At 40.0% G+C, this 16,070-nt stretch overlaps 1 long non-coding RNA gene across 3 annotated transcripts in view; it reads left to right on the top strand.

The window, feature by feature from the left end:
• LOC118526302 (uncharacterized) overlaps positions 1 to 16,070 on the top strand; it is a 278,642-nt gene that overhangs the window by 19,613 nt on the left and 242,959 nt on the right. For all 3 annotated transcript variants that reach the window (XR_013449306.1, XR_013449308.1, XR_013449307.1), the window contains exon 4: positions 9,986 to 10,105. This is a non-coding gene — a long non-coding RNA (uncharacterized LOC118526302). The remainder of the gene's footprint in view (positions 1 to 9,985; positions 10,106 to 16,070) is intronic.

Genomic DNA, 16,070 nt, shown 5'->3' with positions numbered 1-16,070 from the left:
ATTTGGGAAATGGATGCTGTAGCAAGCTACAGGCAAGTCTGTTGAGGGTTTAGGGCAGACTTAGGAACAAGGAATACAAAGAGGGGGATGTTCAGCCAGAGTCCAAGCAGTAAGTTTATTGGCTGGAGGATGGGAGAGATTCCTGTTGGATGTTCATTGGTGAGGAGATAAGCCTCATCTTCTGTAAATCAGGCATTTATGGGAAATCAGTGTTTCAGTTCTTAAGTTCTGTTCTTCTGAGGGCATGTGCATGAGATTCCTCATTTCATATTCTCCAGTTCAACTTGAGATTGAAATCCTTTCACATGATGATTTAGAGAGAGAATTAAATATATATTAATATTAATAAAAATATATATTCTGTCACACAATGTAGTGATATATAGAGAAATATATATTTATTAATACTGATATTAATAAAAATATTTTTAAATTAAGACAATCTCTCTTGGTATCATTCTCCTAGACATGATCAAGAAATGTGTTAAATTAGGTTTTTGTTGTCTTTAAAGCAAAATTTTAATTGTTCTTGAGTCATCTACAAAATATAAGAAGAGATTGCTGTTTAAGGGAATTCAAAGAAGAATTTTAGTACTTTAATTTTCTAGAAGATTAATCTGGTAAATGTATGTTTTGGTATTTTTATAAGGGCTGCATTTATATATTAGAGTAGCTTGGGTTTTTTTTTGTTGTTGTTGTTTTGTTTTAAATTCTAAAGCAATACATTAGAACTGAGTTAAAGCAATGAAATTCCCTACTTTTCATTCTTGCTGGCCTAGAATGGTCACAGTAGGCTCACTGAAATATTTCTAGAAAGATGTAAATACCATATTTTGTCTTTCATAGTATTGTCAAAGCTTTAAAGTTTTTTTTTGTGTGTGTGGGTTTTTTTTTTTTTTTTCCCACAGAAGGATCAAGATAAGAGCAATATTATTAAGTTTGCATTTATGGGGAGAGATAGTTTCTTGTTAAAAAGGAGTTAACACTGGATTTAGTGTTAAGAGGCTCCAAAAACCAGAAATAGCCTGACAGGAGAACAATGCCTGTCATTAGATGCAATTGCTGCATAAATAGTCTTTCTCTTTTAGAGAGTGCAGTTTATAGTAATTGAAAAAAAAAAATCCCATGTGCCATTTTCATTGTTTGCTCCATTTGTTTGCTTTCTATGTAATTGAATTTCACACAAAGGAGAGAATGAAAACAATTTTCAGGTGCATCACTGCATTTTCTACAGATTCTTTAATTTTAGAGCTTAGCTCTTGTTAAGTATTCTCTAAGGGTATGTAGTGTGTGTGTGTGTGTGTGTGTGTGTGTGTGTGTGTGTGTGTGTGTGTGTGTGTGTGTGTGTGTATGCCATTCAAAGAAGGAAAACGACATTTCTTTTGAAACCAACCTCTGATTTGATTGACTGTTAACATTTTTTAAAACAGCGAAAATTGGCTTTCAATCACATTTTGAGTTTATTTCTAGCCATTTGCCAGAGCAAGCCTTATTGAAATTAGGAGACAAAATTGTATTTCACATTTCCTAGCGCTGTGTTTCCAAAGCCACAGAAACACAGATTATATAGTATTCTGCCACACAAATATTATTTAAAAAAACAATATATGAGATGCAGTTCTCAATCACACCACATTTTCCACACCTTTTTTGTCAGTGTTTGGGTGTTTATACCTGGGTGAAATAAATTTGGGGAAAAGGCAGTATGTCCTATTTTGAAGTAGCAAATCTTTGCTACTGTTTCATTTTATGAATGGTGTGTAGAACTGGCTTGTGGGAGTAAATGGGGAACTGTAAGACATAGAGTAATATTCAAGGGACTAGGGGAAAGGTAATGAAAATGGTTTTTGTGGAGTTCAACTATCAACTCGTGGATATGGGGAACGGAGTGATTTGCTTTTAAGTTTAATTTTTGTAACTTGGGGCCTGCTACCTAGCATCACAGCAGACAAAAAAAAAAAATGCTTAAAAGATATTTTTTGAACACAGATCTCTGAATCTCATTATATTAGCTTTTAATTATCAAAAGGTGGTTCTGTGAGACTCAGAATCCTATGAGCCATTGGGAAGAAGGAACTAGTGCAGTTTTATGAGTGAGGACAGTATTGATGGATTAGAGGGAAAGAATAGTATCTCAAAATTTTGGATTCTTATAAGAAAACTGGTCCTAAGACAGAAATCTCCTCCTTTCAATTTATTTCTCACAAGAGATATTGAGGAAATGGGGACTCAGTATCATCCAATCTAGACTTTAAGATTCAGACCTTTTTAAAAAGCCTCATAGCTGTTTATTGAGATCATTTGGCTCTAGAATATTGTATTCAACAGTCTTAGTGTAAATGCTTGTATTGTATATTTAGAACATTTTAACTTTGGGATGCTCTAGGTCAGTTTCCACACTGCATTTTACATTGTGTGAAAATTTTATTATTAAACTCTGTGCTGACTCATTAGGATCTGTAGAAAATACAACAAGCATAGTGACACAACTGACTTTTTTAAAAAGGAATAGTCCAAGATCCTGGAATAATTTGTTGCCACTATAACATTTATAAAAATCTATGGATCTAAGCAAGATACAGTCTTCAAACGTGTTCTTCTAATAAGCAGAATGGTCAGTGTTGTGAGACAATTTTCATGGGTCTCTCACATTTCTGCCTGTCTTGTGAGCAGAGGCACTGACTGTATTCATTCTAGACTATCCTTTCAAGGATGTTTGGGTAGTGAATGGTCTTGGAAAATAGAGGTACTATCTCCTGGAGCAAAGGAACAGGTTTATTTGCTGCCTATTATAAAAGATTCAGCGTCACTTTCCTGAAATGCAAACCAGTGCATGTGCAGATGTTATCTGGCTCCTTTCACGTCACTTTGTGGGGATTGAGACTCTGGGAACCAGTGCAAGAAAGTGCTGATACTCTGGCTACTGGCGTTGATGTGAGTAATAAAATCCTTTGTATCTCATGCCTTTTACCAGCATGCATAAAACTTGCAGGCTTACTGTTAATTTGCGAGTAAGATATAATCTCAGAGCCTTCACAGTCCTTGATAGTCAGTACCATAATTCATAGACAAATTTCTTCTTCATGTGTGCCTGTAATTGTTATGGCCTTACTAGATATATAACTAATAGAAGAAATGATCTTCTAAATAATACCAAATACTAAATAATCTGGGACACCTGGGTGGCTCAGTTAGTTAAGCGTTCAGCTCTTGATTTTGGCTCAGGTCATGATCTCAGGGTCCTGGGATTGAGCCCTGCATCAGGCTCCACACTCAGCGGGGAGTCTCTGTGGGATTCTCTCTCTCCCTCTCCCCCTGCCCCTCTCCCTGCTTGTGCATGCGTTCACTCTCTTTCTCTCTCTCTCAAATAAATAAATAAATCTTTAAAAATAAATAAATAAATACTAAATTATCTTCTAAAATAATATTTAAGATTCTTAGTGTGGTCTTCCTTTCCCACCCTATGCCCCGCCTAAATTGTTAACTCAAGGCCAACTTTCAACTTAGGGAAAAAAGAAATCAATTGAATCTTTTACCCCTAAGAATTCCTTGGTTGACAGAACTTTAGACATCACTCATTTCAAAGAAAAAAGAGATGAGAAAGCCAAAGCTGGAATCTACTAAGGGCAATAGAGTAAGTAGGGAGCCTAGCCTGGGATGGAAGATTCCTTTTAGTTTAGGTCTCTTCCAGTATACTTGCTAATGTTTTCTGTTCTTGTTAAGTGGAAACATTATATTTTCTTCTTAACATTTAAGAATGATAAAATAGGTCTGGAATGGTAGTGGTTAAGCCCTGGTTAAGAGTAAGACCTCTGGGGGCACCTGGGTGGCTCAGTCAGTTAAGCGTCTGACTTTGGCTCAGGTCATGATCTCAGGATCCTGGGATTGGGCCCCACGTCGGGCCCCAGGTCATCCTCATCTTTGGGCTCCACACTCAGTGGGGAGTCTGCTTGTCTCTCTCCCTCTGCCACTCCCCCTGCTTGTGTTCTCTCTGTCTTTCTCTCAAACAAATAAATGGAATATTAAAAAAAAAAAAAAAGAGCAAGACCTCTGGAATCAGCTGGACTGGGTTTGTGTTCTGGTTCCACCTGTGTGGAAGCTTAGAGCAACCTTTGATTTAGCTTCTGTAGGTCTGTTTGTCACCTTTAAATAGGAATTTAGAGCAATACTCCCTTAAAGAATGGCTGTCATTATGAAATGAGGTAATGCAATGCACAGTGCAAGGCACCTAGTGAATTCTCACCAAATGCTAGTTATTGTAATTAGATATTTGTTAAATATGTGCCTGACAACTAACGAATAACTTAGGAAACTGGTCAACAAATAATGCAATAGCATTCATTATTCATCCCAAACAAATTATTTTTAAGATGGAGACCATTGCAGATTGATCAATTCTTTGCCATTAGTGCAGTTCACATGGTTTCCCTAAGCATTTCTGTGTTCCTTTACAGATCTTTCTGGGAGTTAATTCAAATTCTGGCTGTCCACAAATGATTTGGCCCTTAGGGACTCAGGAATTTCATTTCCACTTCAACAGCTTTATAGGGACTCCTTTATCAGAATAAAAGTAGGATGTCAAGTTTCTTGGCCAAAAGCTTCACTTTTATTTTCTTTCAGAGCCATATAAGAGAATGTTTCTTTTTCCTCTGTTATTTGCATCTTGCAAAACCAGTAAGCTGACCTTATGATCCTATTATCTTTTGTTCACATAGTTCACAAAAACTACTGTCCAAATTCTATGATATTTTCTAAAAATTAAAAACCTTTGAGTATTAATAAGTGAAAAACAGAAATGCAAGAGTTTTAGAAAATATGACTGTCCATGGTTCTCAAACACAGTGAAAAAATAGCATGTTCACTGCTCCATAGAAAAATGAGAAAAATAAGTATAATGTAAAAAATCTCTCCTAAAGCTAAATATAATGGTAAAAGTAACATTTTGACATTGTGTTCTTAAATTTTTATGTTATTAAAATATTTTTTCTATGAAATGTTGCTTATATACCGGGTTGTTTTTTTTTTTTTTTTTAAAGATTTTATCTATTCATTTGACAGAGAGACAAAGTGAGAGAGGGAGCACAAGGAGGGGGAGTGGGAGAGGGAGAAGCAGGCTCCCCGCTGAGCAGGGAGCCCGACGCGGGGCTCGATCCCAGGACCCTGGGATCATGACCTGAGCCGAAGGCAGATGCTTAACGACAGAGCCACCCAGGTGCCCCTATACCGGGTTTTTAAAAAAATGTTTTTATTTTGGGAAAAAAAGGTCAAACTCATATTGATTTCCTTAAATTCTTTTTTTTTAAATTGGTTTTTGAAGTCCCAAAGTCTAAGAACCAGGAATTAGTGAACATTTATGTAAGGCTTCTATAAGCTAGGCTCTGTTTTAAGAGCTTTACAAACATTTATTCATTTAATTCTTAACAGCAACTTTATGAGGTAAGTACTGATTATACCCAATTTATAGGTAAGAAAACAGAGAAACTGAAGGATTAAGTAACCTGCCCAAGATCACATAGCTAACAAATGGTGAGCCTAGGGCTAAAATCCAGGATTCTGAAGCTAATCTCTCTTCCTTTCCTTCCTTTCATTGAGTTAGAAATCTCAACCCAGTATTTAAATATGTGGAGGGCATTTTGGCATTATCTACCAAAAGGTTCAAAAATATGTCTATGGTTTGACCCAGCATTTCTAGGAATTTATTCTAAATGCCAAAATATAGGGTATATTTTAGAAAATATGACTGTCCATGGGCAGTCCATATTTAGAAAATATGACTGTCCATGGTATTTCTAGGAATTTATTCTAAGTGCCAAAATACAAGGGTATTTTTTTAAGATTTTATTTATTTGAGAGAGAGAGAAAGTGAGCGGGAGCAGGAGTGGGGGTGAGTAGCAGAGGGAGAGGGAGGAACAGACCCCCTGCTGAGCAGGGAGCCCAGTGGGGGGGCTAGATCTCAGGACCCCAGGATCACGACCTGAGCCTAAGGCAGATGCTTAATCGATTGAGCCACCCAGGTGCCCCTGTACGAGGGTATTAATTACAGTATTATTTTCAATAGAGAAAAATAGAACTAACCAAATGCCCCACATACAGGGGATTGTTTTAAAAGATAGGACAGCCATGCAAAAGAATACTAGTAAATAATTTTTAATTGATTTAGGTATTTAAACTGTGTCTCATAAAATCCTGGGGTTCATCTGATCTGCATTAGGGCTCTGTAGATTTTTTATCTGAATTCCATAAATTTTTATGGAGATTGATAATATGTTTTTCTTATCACCCCTGATTGAACTTTTTTGTGTTTATAAAACATGTTCTTATAGATTTAAGATGAGTAAATACTCTACATTTGAATAGTAGTCCATCTCTGTGGGTTGACTGATGCCTTATTTATTTATTTATTTATTTATGAGGATGCTATGCAGACTAAGCCAATTTTCAACACCAGCTCTCTAGTTATGGTGTGATAATGAGTGTCCCCATTAGGGTTTTCTGGCTGACCAAACTTGTCAGCCTGTCCTCAATATATTTTTTCTCCTAAACACAACCAGACTTCGCTTTGCTAAACTAGCCTGTAATCAGCAGAATTCCTGAGGGGGAGATTCTTCCCCATTATATTTTATTCAACTTTATGTAAAAAGCTTCTCTGGTGTAATCAGAATTCTTCCTTGAAACTACTGAAAGAGGTAAGTGTAATTAGTGACTAGTGTGGACAACACAAATAGCTTTTTTTTTTTTCTTTTTGCAATTAAGAATTCTTGAAAATGTGACTGTATCACGATGTAAGGGAAGAGGCAGTCGTTTTAACAGAATTGTGAATTTGCTTTAACTGTTCCCTGTGGGATGCTGGCAAGTTATTTTATCTTTCTAAGCATTAGATTTTTTGTCAGTAAAATGGAAATTAATATCTTTCAGTTTGTTATGAGGATTACATAAGATACATTTGAGCACTCAACAAATGTTGACATAAAAGGAGTGTGGCTAATTTAAATATGGGAGTCAGGGAAGGTTCCGTCAATTTATTTTTTTCCCTGTACCCATCACCTCAAATACTGGAGGTAATTTCACACATCTCCAGTAATAGAGAGATAGGAATGAATGTATTAGACTTTTAATTTTGGAAATGTTTCCTACTTTTTACCCTCAGAAAAAAATCTAACTTCCATCTATTTAGAGTTTTACAACTTATATTAAAGATAATATTATACCCACTCTTTGCTGTATAACCTTGCAAAGTTCTCTAGCCAAAAGCAATAAATTTCACTCTGGCAAGATCAAAGACTATTCAGATAGTACGAATATAAAATATTGCACTACTCTTTAAACTTATGGTCCATTTATACAAAGTCTCATTGCACCACTTCTTGGTCTTTTGGCTAAGATCAAGTGTAGTACACTCATTGCCATAGGCAATGCGTCTCAGTTATTTTCTGCGGTGCCAGTAGTTTTATGGAATTGTCTTTCCATTCTCTCTCTCTCTGTCTCTTAAGTTTTCCTTGACCTTCCCTGTCTGAGTTGGGTGCCCCTCCGATAGGCATCCTCCATAGGCTGAATTCCATAGGTAATCTGGGGTGCATTTTTCTGTCAGTATGTATGGGTCTTCCCTAACAGATTATGAATTTGCAATGGGCGAGAACTCTGAGTGTTCCTGGCAAACCCTCACTTCCCGGCCCCCAAAACCCACAACGGTGCCACTGCTATCAGCCCTGGGGGCCTGTGCTAATCCCATCATGTCTCCCATTTCTGTCAGCCCTGGTCGATCAGGTCATCTCCTATTCTTGGACTCTGATCTCCGCATGGCCTCATATGCTATCCTGGCCCTACATCTCACCATTCCCCAACTTCTGGAACCCTTCCACAGTGACTTCACAGCATCCCCTCTCTACCTCACTTCTTGAATGTTGGCTTCAACTTCTTGCTATAGGGGTGACCCGGCTCTCCCAAAGACACTGGTTCCTTTGCTGATGGTGGCCATTTTCTCTCTCAAGCTCCTCATATCACGAGCCCACAAGCAGGGTGGGTACTGCATACCGAATGTTTGTGGCTCCCCCCAAATTCATATGTTGAAAAAAAAACCCCAATGTGATGTTATTAGGAATTGGGGCATTTGGGAGGTGATTAGGTCATGAGAGTAAAGCCCTTATGAATAGGATTAGTACCCTTATAAAAGAGACCACAGAGAGCTCCCTTGCCCTTTCTGCTTCGTAAGGACACAGGAAAAGACAGCCATCTATGAACCAAGAGGCTAGTTCTTACCACACATGGAATCTGCCAGTGCCTTGATCTGGGACTTTCAGGGAGAAATAAATGTTGTTTATAAGCCACCTAGTAAATCATAGTTTTGTTATAGCAGCCTGAATGGACTAAGACAGGGGGTCATCCTTATTACTGCTTCCAGAACATTCCCTCCACCCCTCAGTGCTCCTAAGGAACTCTCACTCTCAAGTCATCAGACCTATAGTCTTCTATTGCCTCCTTCTTTTAACATACACACTTGTTTCTTAAGACTTTAGCTCCAGATCCCTCTCTCCTGCACTATATCTGCCATACTTCTTGGTGATTGTTTTATCCTCATAGGTTTTGTTTTTATTATCTGGTCTTGGCTTTCTTTAGATTCCCCTCCTCCAATGACCTTGCCCCATCCCACCTCATGTACTCAGTCCCACGGTCAGCCCTTGGACTTAGTCATTACTAATGAGTGTAACCTGTCCCTAATATCAGTCTCAAGTGCTAGCTATTAGTGTTACTATTTTTACAGAATTTGTTGAATTGGATTGCTCACAATTTGGATCACCACAGGCAAATGAGTTCCACTCTTTCAGCCCCATTTGCTCTATTCAGGGACTATGGTGTGATGAGTTGAGAGCAAGTATTGGTGATAGATAGCTGGGCAGAGAAGCAAGAGGAGCTGAATAATGAAGGGATTAAGGGCTTTGAATTAAGCCATGAAGAAAGAGGTAAAGCCTGGGGGCTGGAGAGGATAGAACAATATTCTATTCTGGAAGAAAAGGATGGCTAACCTGCACGTCAGGAGGTGAGATACTGGCTAAAAAACAGTAAACAGATTATAAACTAGAGGTTTTTGGGACCAGAAAGGGTAGAATAGAGAGATTAGAGGCAGCCCAGGGGACACAGGGAGAAGAAAATGTTCCAGAGCACACAGTAGGGGCTGAATAAATATTTGTTGAGTAAATGAATAAATTATATGACTCCAGGCATAGGGTTTTGTTGTTTTCTCATCCTGTTTTGGGCCCAGAAGTGCAAGGGCATCACATTTTAGGCAGGTATGGGGGGTGGGGAAGGTCGAGGCTGCTGCTAGCATATTTCTTGTGCAAATTAGAAGTGACTCTGTATCTGGGCAGATAGATTAGAAAAGGTTTCAACTTTTTTAGGTTCTAAGCAGCTTTGTGTCAGCAATGTATGTTTTGGATCTCTGCGCCCCTATCTTTGGGGATAGGTTGGGGGCAGGTGGGTAACACAATAATGTGGTAAGGTGGGGCGCCTGGGTGGCTCAGTTGGTTAAGCATCTGCCTTCAGGTCAGGTCATGATCCCAGGGTCCTGGGATTGAGCCCCGCTCAGGCTCCCTGCTCAGCAGGGAGCCTGCTTCTCCGTCTCCCTCTGCCTGTCTGTCTGCCTACTTGTGATCTCTCTTTGTCAAATAAATAAAATCTTAAAAAAAATAATGTGTTAAGGTTCTAAAGTCCATTCTTGAACTTCCCCCCCACCCCTACCCCAGCTCAGTAGTCTTTATACTGTTTGAACCTGGGCTCCTGCAATCTCTGAAGCCAGAAATTCTTCTCTTAACATTTCTGCTGTGACCTCCCTTTCTAGTCAGTTGAGACCAAGGTCTAGTTTAAAATGAAGAGTTAGTTGGCTGGGGGTGTAAGAGATTTATTTCTCTTTTTGTTGGGGTAAAAAAAAGGAAAGCGATATGGATTTATGATGGGACTCCTATTTACTTTCTATACTTTCCCTCATTTTCAGGATTCACAACGATCTTCCCAGGCAAATATGAATTACATTATTCTTAGGGAGGTCCAAGAAGAGAGTCTGCAACTTGGGCCAGGTGCAGAGTGAGGAGTGGAGTGAAGACTCAGACTCAAGGTATTCCACTGTGCCTCGTATGTGCTGTATTTCCTTCTGGTGAAATACACCACTAGCTGTAAACTTGCTGAAGTTAGGCACTGTTTTATTTTTTTCACCTTTGTATCTTTCCCAGAGTTTAGCGTCATCCCTGACACTAAGAAAATGTTGAATAAAGGACAGTGGGGTTGAATTGAATGTGCATGAGCAAAGGCTGCTGAGTACCAGCCTTCCCCCTCTGTCTGCTGACATTTTCACCCTGGGCATCAGTCATCACAAGGCTGTCTTCATAATTTGCCTCTTCCACCTTCCCCTCTGAAGGGAATGCTTCTCCTGGGAATCTGCTGATCCAATGAGCTGCAGTCATTTGATACCTGAAGAGATTTGGAAACATTCATTTCCTAGTGGCTCCTATGCTTAATAGGGTCTAACAGTTTCCCTTACTGTCTCCATTTGCTCTTATTTGGTTCTTGTATTTGGAGGTGTATCCAAGGAGTCTTAAGAAAGGTATATGTGGAATTTTTTTGTTGACCCCAATACAACACTCTGCTAGCTTCGACTCAGGTCATGATCCCAGAATCCTGGGATGGAGCCCCATGTCAGGCTCCCTGCTCAGTGAGGAATCTCCTTTTCCCTCTCCTTCTGTTCCTCCCCCCACTTGTGCTCTCTCTCTCAAATAAAAAATCATTAAAAAAAATTTTTGAAATATATAATAAACAATTAATTGTATGCTTTTAAACTTTAGTTGAGTGATACAATTTTCAACAAACTTTCATTTAAAAAAATTTTTACATTAAAAAAATTTGGATGGCGCCTGGGTGGCTCAGTCGTTACGTGTCTGCCTTCGGCTCAGGTCATGATCCCATGGTCCTGGGATTGAGCCCTGCTTTGGGCTCCCTGCTCAGCGGGAAGCCTCCTTCTCCCTTTCCCTCTCCCCCTACTTGTGTTCCCTCTCTTGCTGTGTCTCTCTCTGTCAAATAAATAAAATCTTAAAAAAAAAATTTGGAAGTATAGTTGACATATAATATTATATTAGTTTCAGGTATATGACATAGTGATTCAACAATTATATACATTATAAATGCTTGTCACAATAAGTGTGGTTACCATCTGTCACCATATAAAGTTATTACAATCTTATTGACAGTATTCCCTATGCTCTACTTTTCATTCCCATGACTTATTTATTTCATAACTGGAAGTTTGTTCCTCTCAATCCCCTTCACCTATTTTGCCTATCCCCTTACCCACCTCCCCTCTGGTGACCACTAGTTTATTCTCTGTATTTATGAGTGTGTTTCTGTTTGCTCATTTGTTTTGTTTTTCAGATTCCACAAATAAACAAAATCTTATGGTATTTGTCTTTCTCTGACTTATTTCACTTAGCACAATACCCTCTGGGTGTGTTCATGTTGCTGCAAATGGCAAGGTTTCATTCTTTTTTATTGCTGTTTAATATTCCATTGTGTATATATATTAGTTCTTCTTTATCCGTTCATCTATCAATGGTTGCTTCCTTATCTTGACTATTGTTGATAATACTGCAGTAAACATAGGGGTATATAAATCTTTTCAAATTATTGTTTTTATTCTCTTTGGATAAACACCCAAGAGTGGAATTACTAGATCATATGGTAGTTCCATTTTTAATTTTTCGAGGAACCTCCATATTGTTTTCCATAGTGGCTGTACCAATTTATATTCCCACCTACAGTGCCCAAGGGTTCCCTTTTGTCCACATCCTCACCAACACTTGATATTTCTCAATAAACTTTTTTTTAATTAGACCTGGGGGTGGAGCAGAGGGAGAGGGGAATCTTAAGCAGGCTCCATGCCCAGCACAAAGCCCGACTCGGGATTCAGTCTCACAACCCTGAGATCATGACCTGAGCTGAAATCAAGAGTCAGAGGCTTAACCTACTGAGTCACCTAGTCGCCCCTCTCAACAAACTTTTAAATCCACTCCCTGATATTAGCTTTCTTTTGTTTTTCAAACTTGCCCAAGCCATAGAATTAGTAAACGGCAAGGCTGGAATTGGAAGTCTTTTAGGGTTTGGTTTGAAATTGTTACTCTGTTGCTGTCAGGCTGGCCCAGTTTCTTAGCTTCTATAATAAAAATAGAAATTAAAAAAAAAAAAAAAAAAACCCCTAATTTTTGACTACCAGATTCTAGGCTCTATTCTAAGAGCTTTTCTAATCTATAAGTTAGGATAATAATAGCGTTGTCTTGAAGATGACATGTGGGCATTTGTGTAACATCTGTTGGATGAAGGCTGGATATTATAAGTGCTCCATAATATTAGTCATTGTGATTGTCATTATGAATAATTTTGTCTGCCAAGAAATATGACCAGCCACAAAAATGCTGCCCTTGCCATTTCCATTTAAATGGTACTGTTCTGGGACGCCTAGCTGGCTCAGTCAGGGGAAGGTGCGACTCTTGATCTTGGGATTGTAAATTCGAGCCCCACGTTGGGTGTAGAGATTGCTTAGAAAGAAAATCTTTTAAAAAAAAAAAGTAAATAAAAAAATGTTACTGGGCGCCTGGGTGGCTCAGATGGTTAAGCATCTGCCTTCGGCTCAGGTCATGATCCCAGGGTCCTGGGATTGAGTCCCGCATCGGGCTCCCTGCTCCTTGGGAGCCTGCTTCTCCCTCTGCTTCTCTCTCTCTCTCTCTCTCTATCTCTCATGAATAAATAAATAAAATCTTTAAAAAAAAAAAAAGTTACTATTCTGAAGAATGTTTGTAAGCATGTCACAAATGCTCTTTTTTTTTTTTTTTTTTGGTGGGCAGCAAAGCAAGGTTTATTGAGTGATAACAGTGATAGTACAAAGCTCCTGAGGAGGGAGGGGACCCAAGAGGGTGGCCACGGGAGTTTCTAAGTCTAGAGGTTTTTACGGGCTTGTTGACAGGCTGTTTTAATCTGATTAACCCTCCCTGCACCTGTCATCCAATCAGGTTTTTGTCACCTATCATATGGGAAAGGGTGGAGGGCTTCTTCCAGGGTGGTGTGAAATCCTTTTAAGGGTGGTTTCATCTTTGGGCGGGACCCCTTGTCCCTGCTTGCCTGCCTCCTAACTATCCATCATTCCCCCCTCTGAAGACGTATCCTTAATTGCCATTAGGGAAAAAGGGCTATGACTGATCATAGCAACTTCCTGTTGGTCAAGAGGGTTGGATGGAGCGGCAGTCAGGGTTCCTCTCGTCCTGATCTATCAAGGGGTCCCTTGTAGATACCTGGTTTGACCTTCATATGAAGCTCCATCTGAACCACCATTTGGAATTTGATGACCTTTATTCTGGATGATATAAAGCAGGTTAGGGCATTTAGGAGGCAAGGCCCAAAGCACAATGCAAGATCGAGTATAGCCAGGGGTCTGGCGAGAGGTAGAGGATGTTTTGGTGAACTTCCCACATACTGTGAGGAGAGGGCAGGTGAAAGGAATGCAATAAGGATTATGATTTTGATGGGATATAAGGATCTGTGTCTTGTCCCTTCAAGACTAGTTTGAGGTCCTCTCTGGGTTCACAGAGGGATTTTGGTTCCTTGTTGTTAGGCCCCATTGGGGACCAGGGTTTGACTCTGGAGTGGGGGATTCAGGCTTCAAATTCAGGCACTTTGCTGTTGGAGTGGCTAAAATCACTGTATTCAGTCCCTCCCAGGCTGGCTCAAACAAGCCTTGGTCCCCAGGGTAAAATGGGAGAGGTTGGGTATTTTGGGGCTGGGAATTGGGAAACTCCTTGCAAGAGGGATGAAATGATTCCAGAACCTTGGATGCTCCCTCTGATATCACTCAAAGGGACTGGGGGAGTTCAAACCAAGGGACTTACCAGTGCCTTTATCACTTCTGAGGCTTTTTCAGTTTTACGGGGGAAGGCCTCAACCCAGTGCATGAAGGTATCTACCCAAAGCAGGAGGTACCTGTACTCATGCATTTTAGACATGTGTGAAGTCCATTTGCCAATCTTCCCCAGGATAACTTCCTACTTGCTGTATGTCTCAGGGGATTTGTGAACGGGAGAACGGGGTATTCTTCACGTTTTTCCTGTCCTAGAGTTAGTTTCTTCCTGTCCCAGAGTTAGTTTCATAGTCAAAGCTGCCCCTAAGGCATACCCGCCAGCCATAAGCCACCAGATCCAGCTCTTTGCTTAAATATCCCACTGGCTGTTGAGCTGGTCCCTGGGCCTAGGTTAGGTCACCCAAGGCCATTCCCTTTCTGTCACATCCCTCATGGTAGGAAGACTTAAAGCTGGGGCACTGAGCAAGGCCCTCTTGAGATTTTTAAAAGCTTTTTCTGACTCTGGATCCCACGTTAATTGATGGCTGTCTGGGTGTCCTTGATCAATCAGTAGAGGGGACATGCTATTTCTCCATATCCTCGTATTCACGAGCGACAGTGTCCTGTTATGCCCAAAAAACCTTTCCAACAAGGGAAAGTTGCGTGGTCCTTAAAGTGTATGGGAATTTACTCTTTTTTTCCTAAAGATATTTAAATAACCTTTTTATTTTAGAATAATTTCAGATTTACAGAAAAGTTACAAGATGGTACAGAGAGTTCCTCTCCATTCCTTACCTGCATCTCATATTACTGTGGTAACTTTATCACTCTCAAGAAGCCAACATTGGTACATTACTATTAATTAAACCCCAGACTTTTTTCATATTTCCCTAATGTCCTTTTTCTGTTGCAAGATCCAATACAGGATACCCCATTGCATTTGGCAAATGCTCTCTTCTGCCCTAAGCAGTCCCTTCTTCTGTTAGCCTGAACTGTGCTCTGCTCCAAAGGAATGCCACAGGGAAGCTCCTTGCATTCTCCAATTCTGGCATTTGCAGCTTTCTGCCCTTCACTTTTCTGACCAACCCCTGTCTTGCACTCTGACAGATCCAGTGTACTTCCTGGTTGTATGACCTAACCTAGATCCTCAGTAGTAATTCCTACAGAACCTGGCACATGGTGACTCTTCCTCAAAAAATGTTAATTATAGCTTTTTAAAATCATTGTGCTCTCCTCTTCAGGTTGTAAACTGGCCTAGCTCCTGATTCTGTCCAAACTTTTTCAATCCTCTCATGTTATCTCAGATGTTACTCAGTTTAGTAGATGAGTTTGCTGACTCAGAGGCTGCTTAATTGCCAGAGAAGTTTGAATGCTTCTTTTTAAATGCTTTGTGACTTTCCTTCCCTTATAGAAAATTTTGGAAAGTAATAGGACAACAAGAAAGAATATGGTATTTCAGACTTCTTCCAAGTCCTCTCCCACCCTCTATTTTGGTCTTTTTTATTCCTAGAACTCCCACCATACTGCCTGCAAATAGGGGAAGGCCCACCCACCCATCTGCTGTGAGCAGGGAGGGAACAGACCTGGCAGCTGTGGTCTAGGATAAGCGATTTTGAGTATTCGAATCATTATCTGTAGGATGTGCTTAGGTCACATGGTCTAATCAGAAAATTTCATGCAATCTGACATTTCCCATCAGAGTTGCTTAGAAACCTAAGGAAGGCTCTGGCTCTGAATGGCAGGACAGTAATAAATTAGGCAGTCCCAGGTCCAGCCATCTGCTTTAAGTAAATTAAGAGCATAACCCATATGGGATTTATCTAAAATAGCAATTCTTATTTTTTCCCCTCTTCTCGTTTTTATTCCTCTTTATCTGGGCTCTGTTAATCAGTTTAAGTTTGCATAGAATATCCCAGCTGTCTTTATCCTGTGCTTTATGCTATCTTCCACCCCTCCTCTCCCCTTTCAGGCGGCCAGCCTCAGTCTCCTGCAGCCCACGAACGATGTCCTCTTGAATGGCTGGTGATCTCGACATTCTGAGAACTGCCTGAGTGGAGGTGAGGGTACTTCAGCTGTGCCTCTGCATGGCCACCCTCCACCCTCTCGTCCTTCCTGATTTACCACCTTCCTCTGGTCCCTCCCCTTGTGTCATTCCAATCTCATTCATCAAACGTGCGTATTTGGCCTTGGCCCCTCTGACCTCTCC

Source organism: Halichoerus grypus, chromosome 6 (genome assembly GCF_964656455.1).
Source record: "Halichoerus grypus chromosome 6, mHalGry1.hap1.1, whole genome shotgun sequence".
Classification (NCBI taxonomy): domain Eukaryota; kingdom Metazoa; phylum Chordata; class Mammalia; order Carnivora; family Phocidae; genus Halichoerus; species Halichoerus grypus.
Note: the sequence above shows the minus strand (reverse complement) of the source record. Positions and strands in the feature narration are given on the sequence as shown.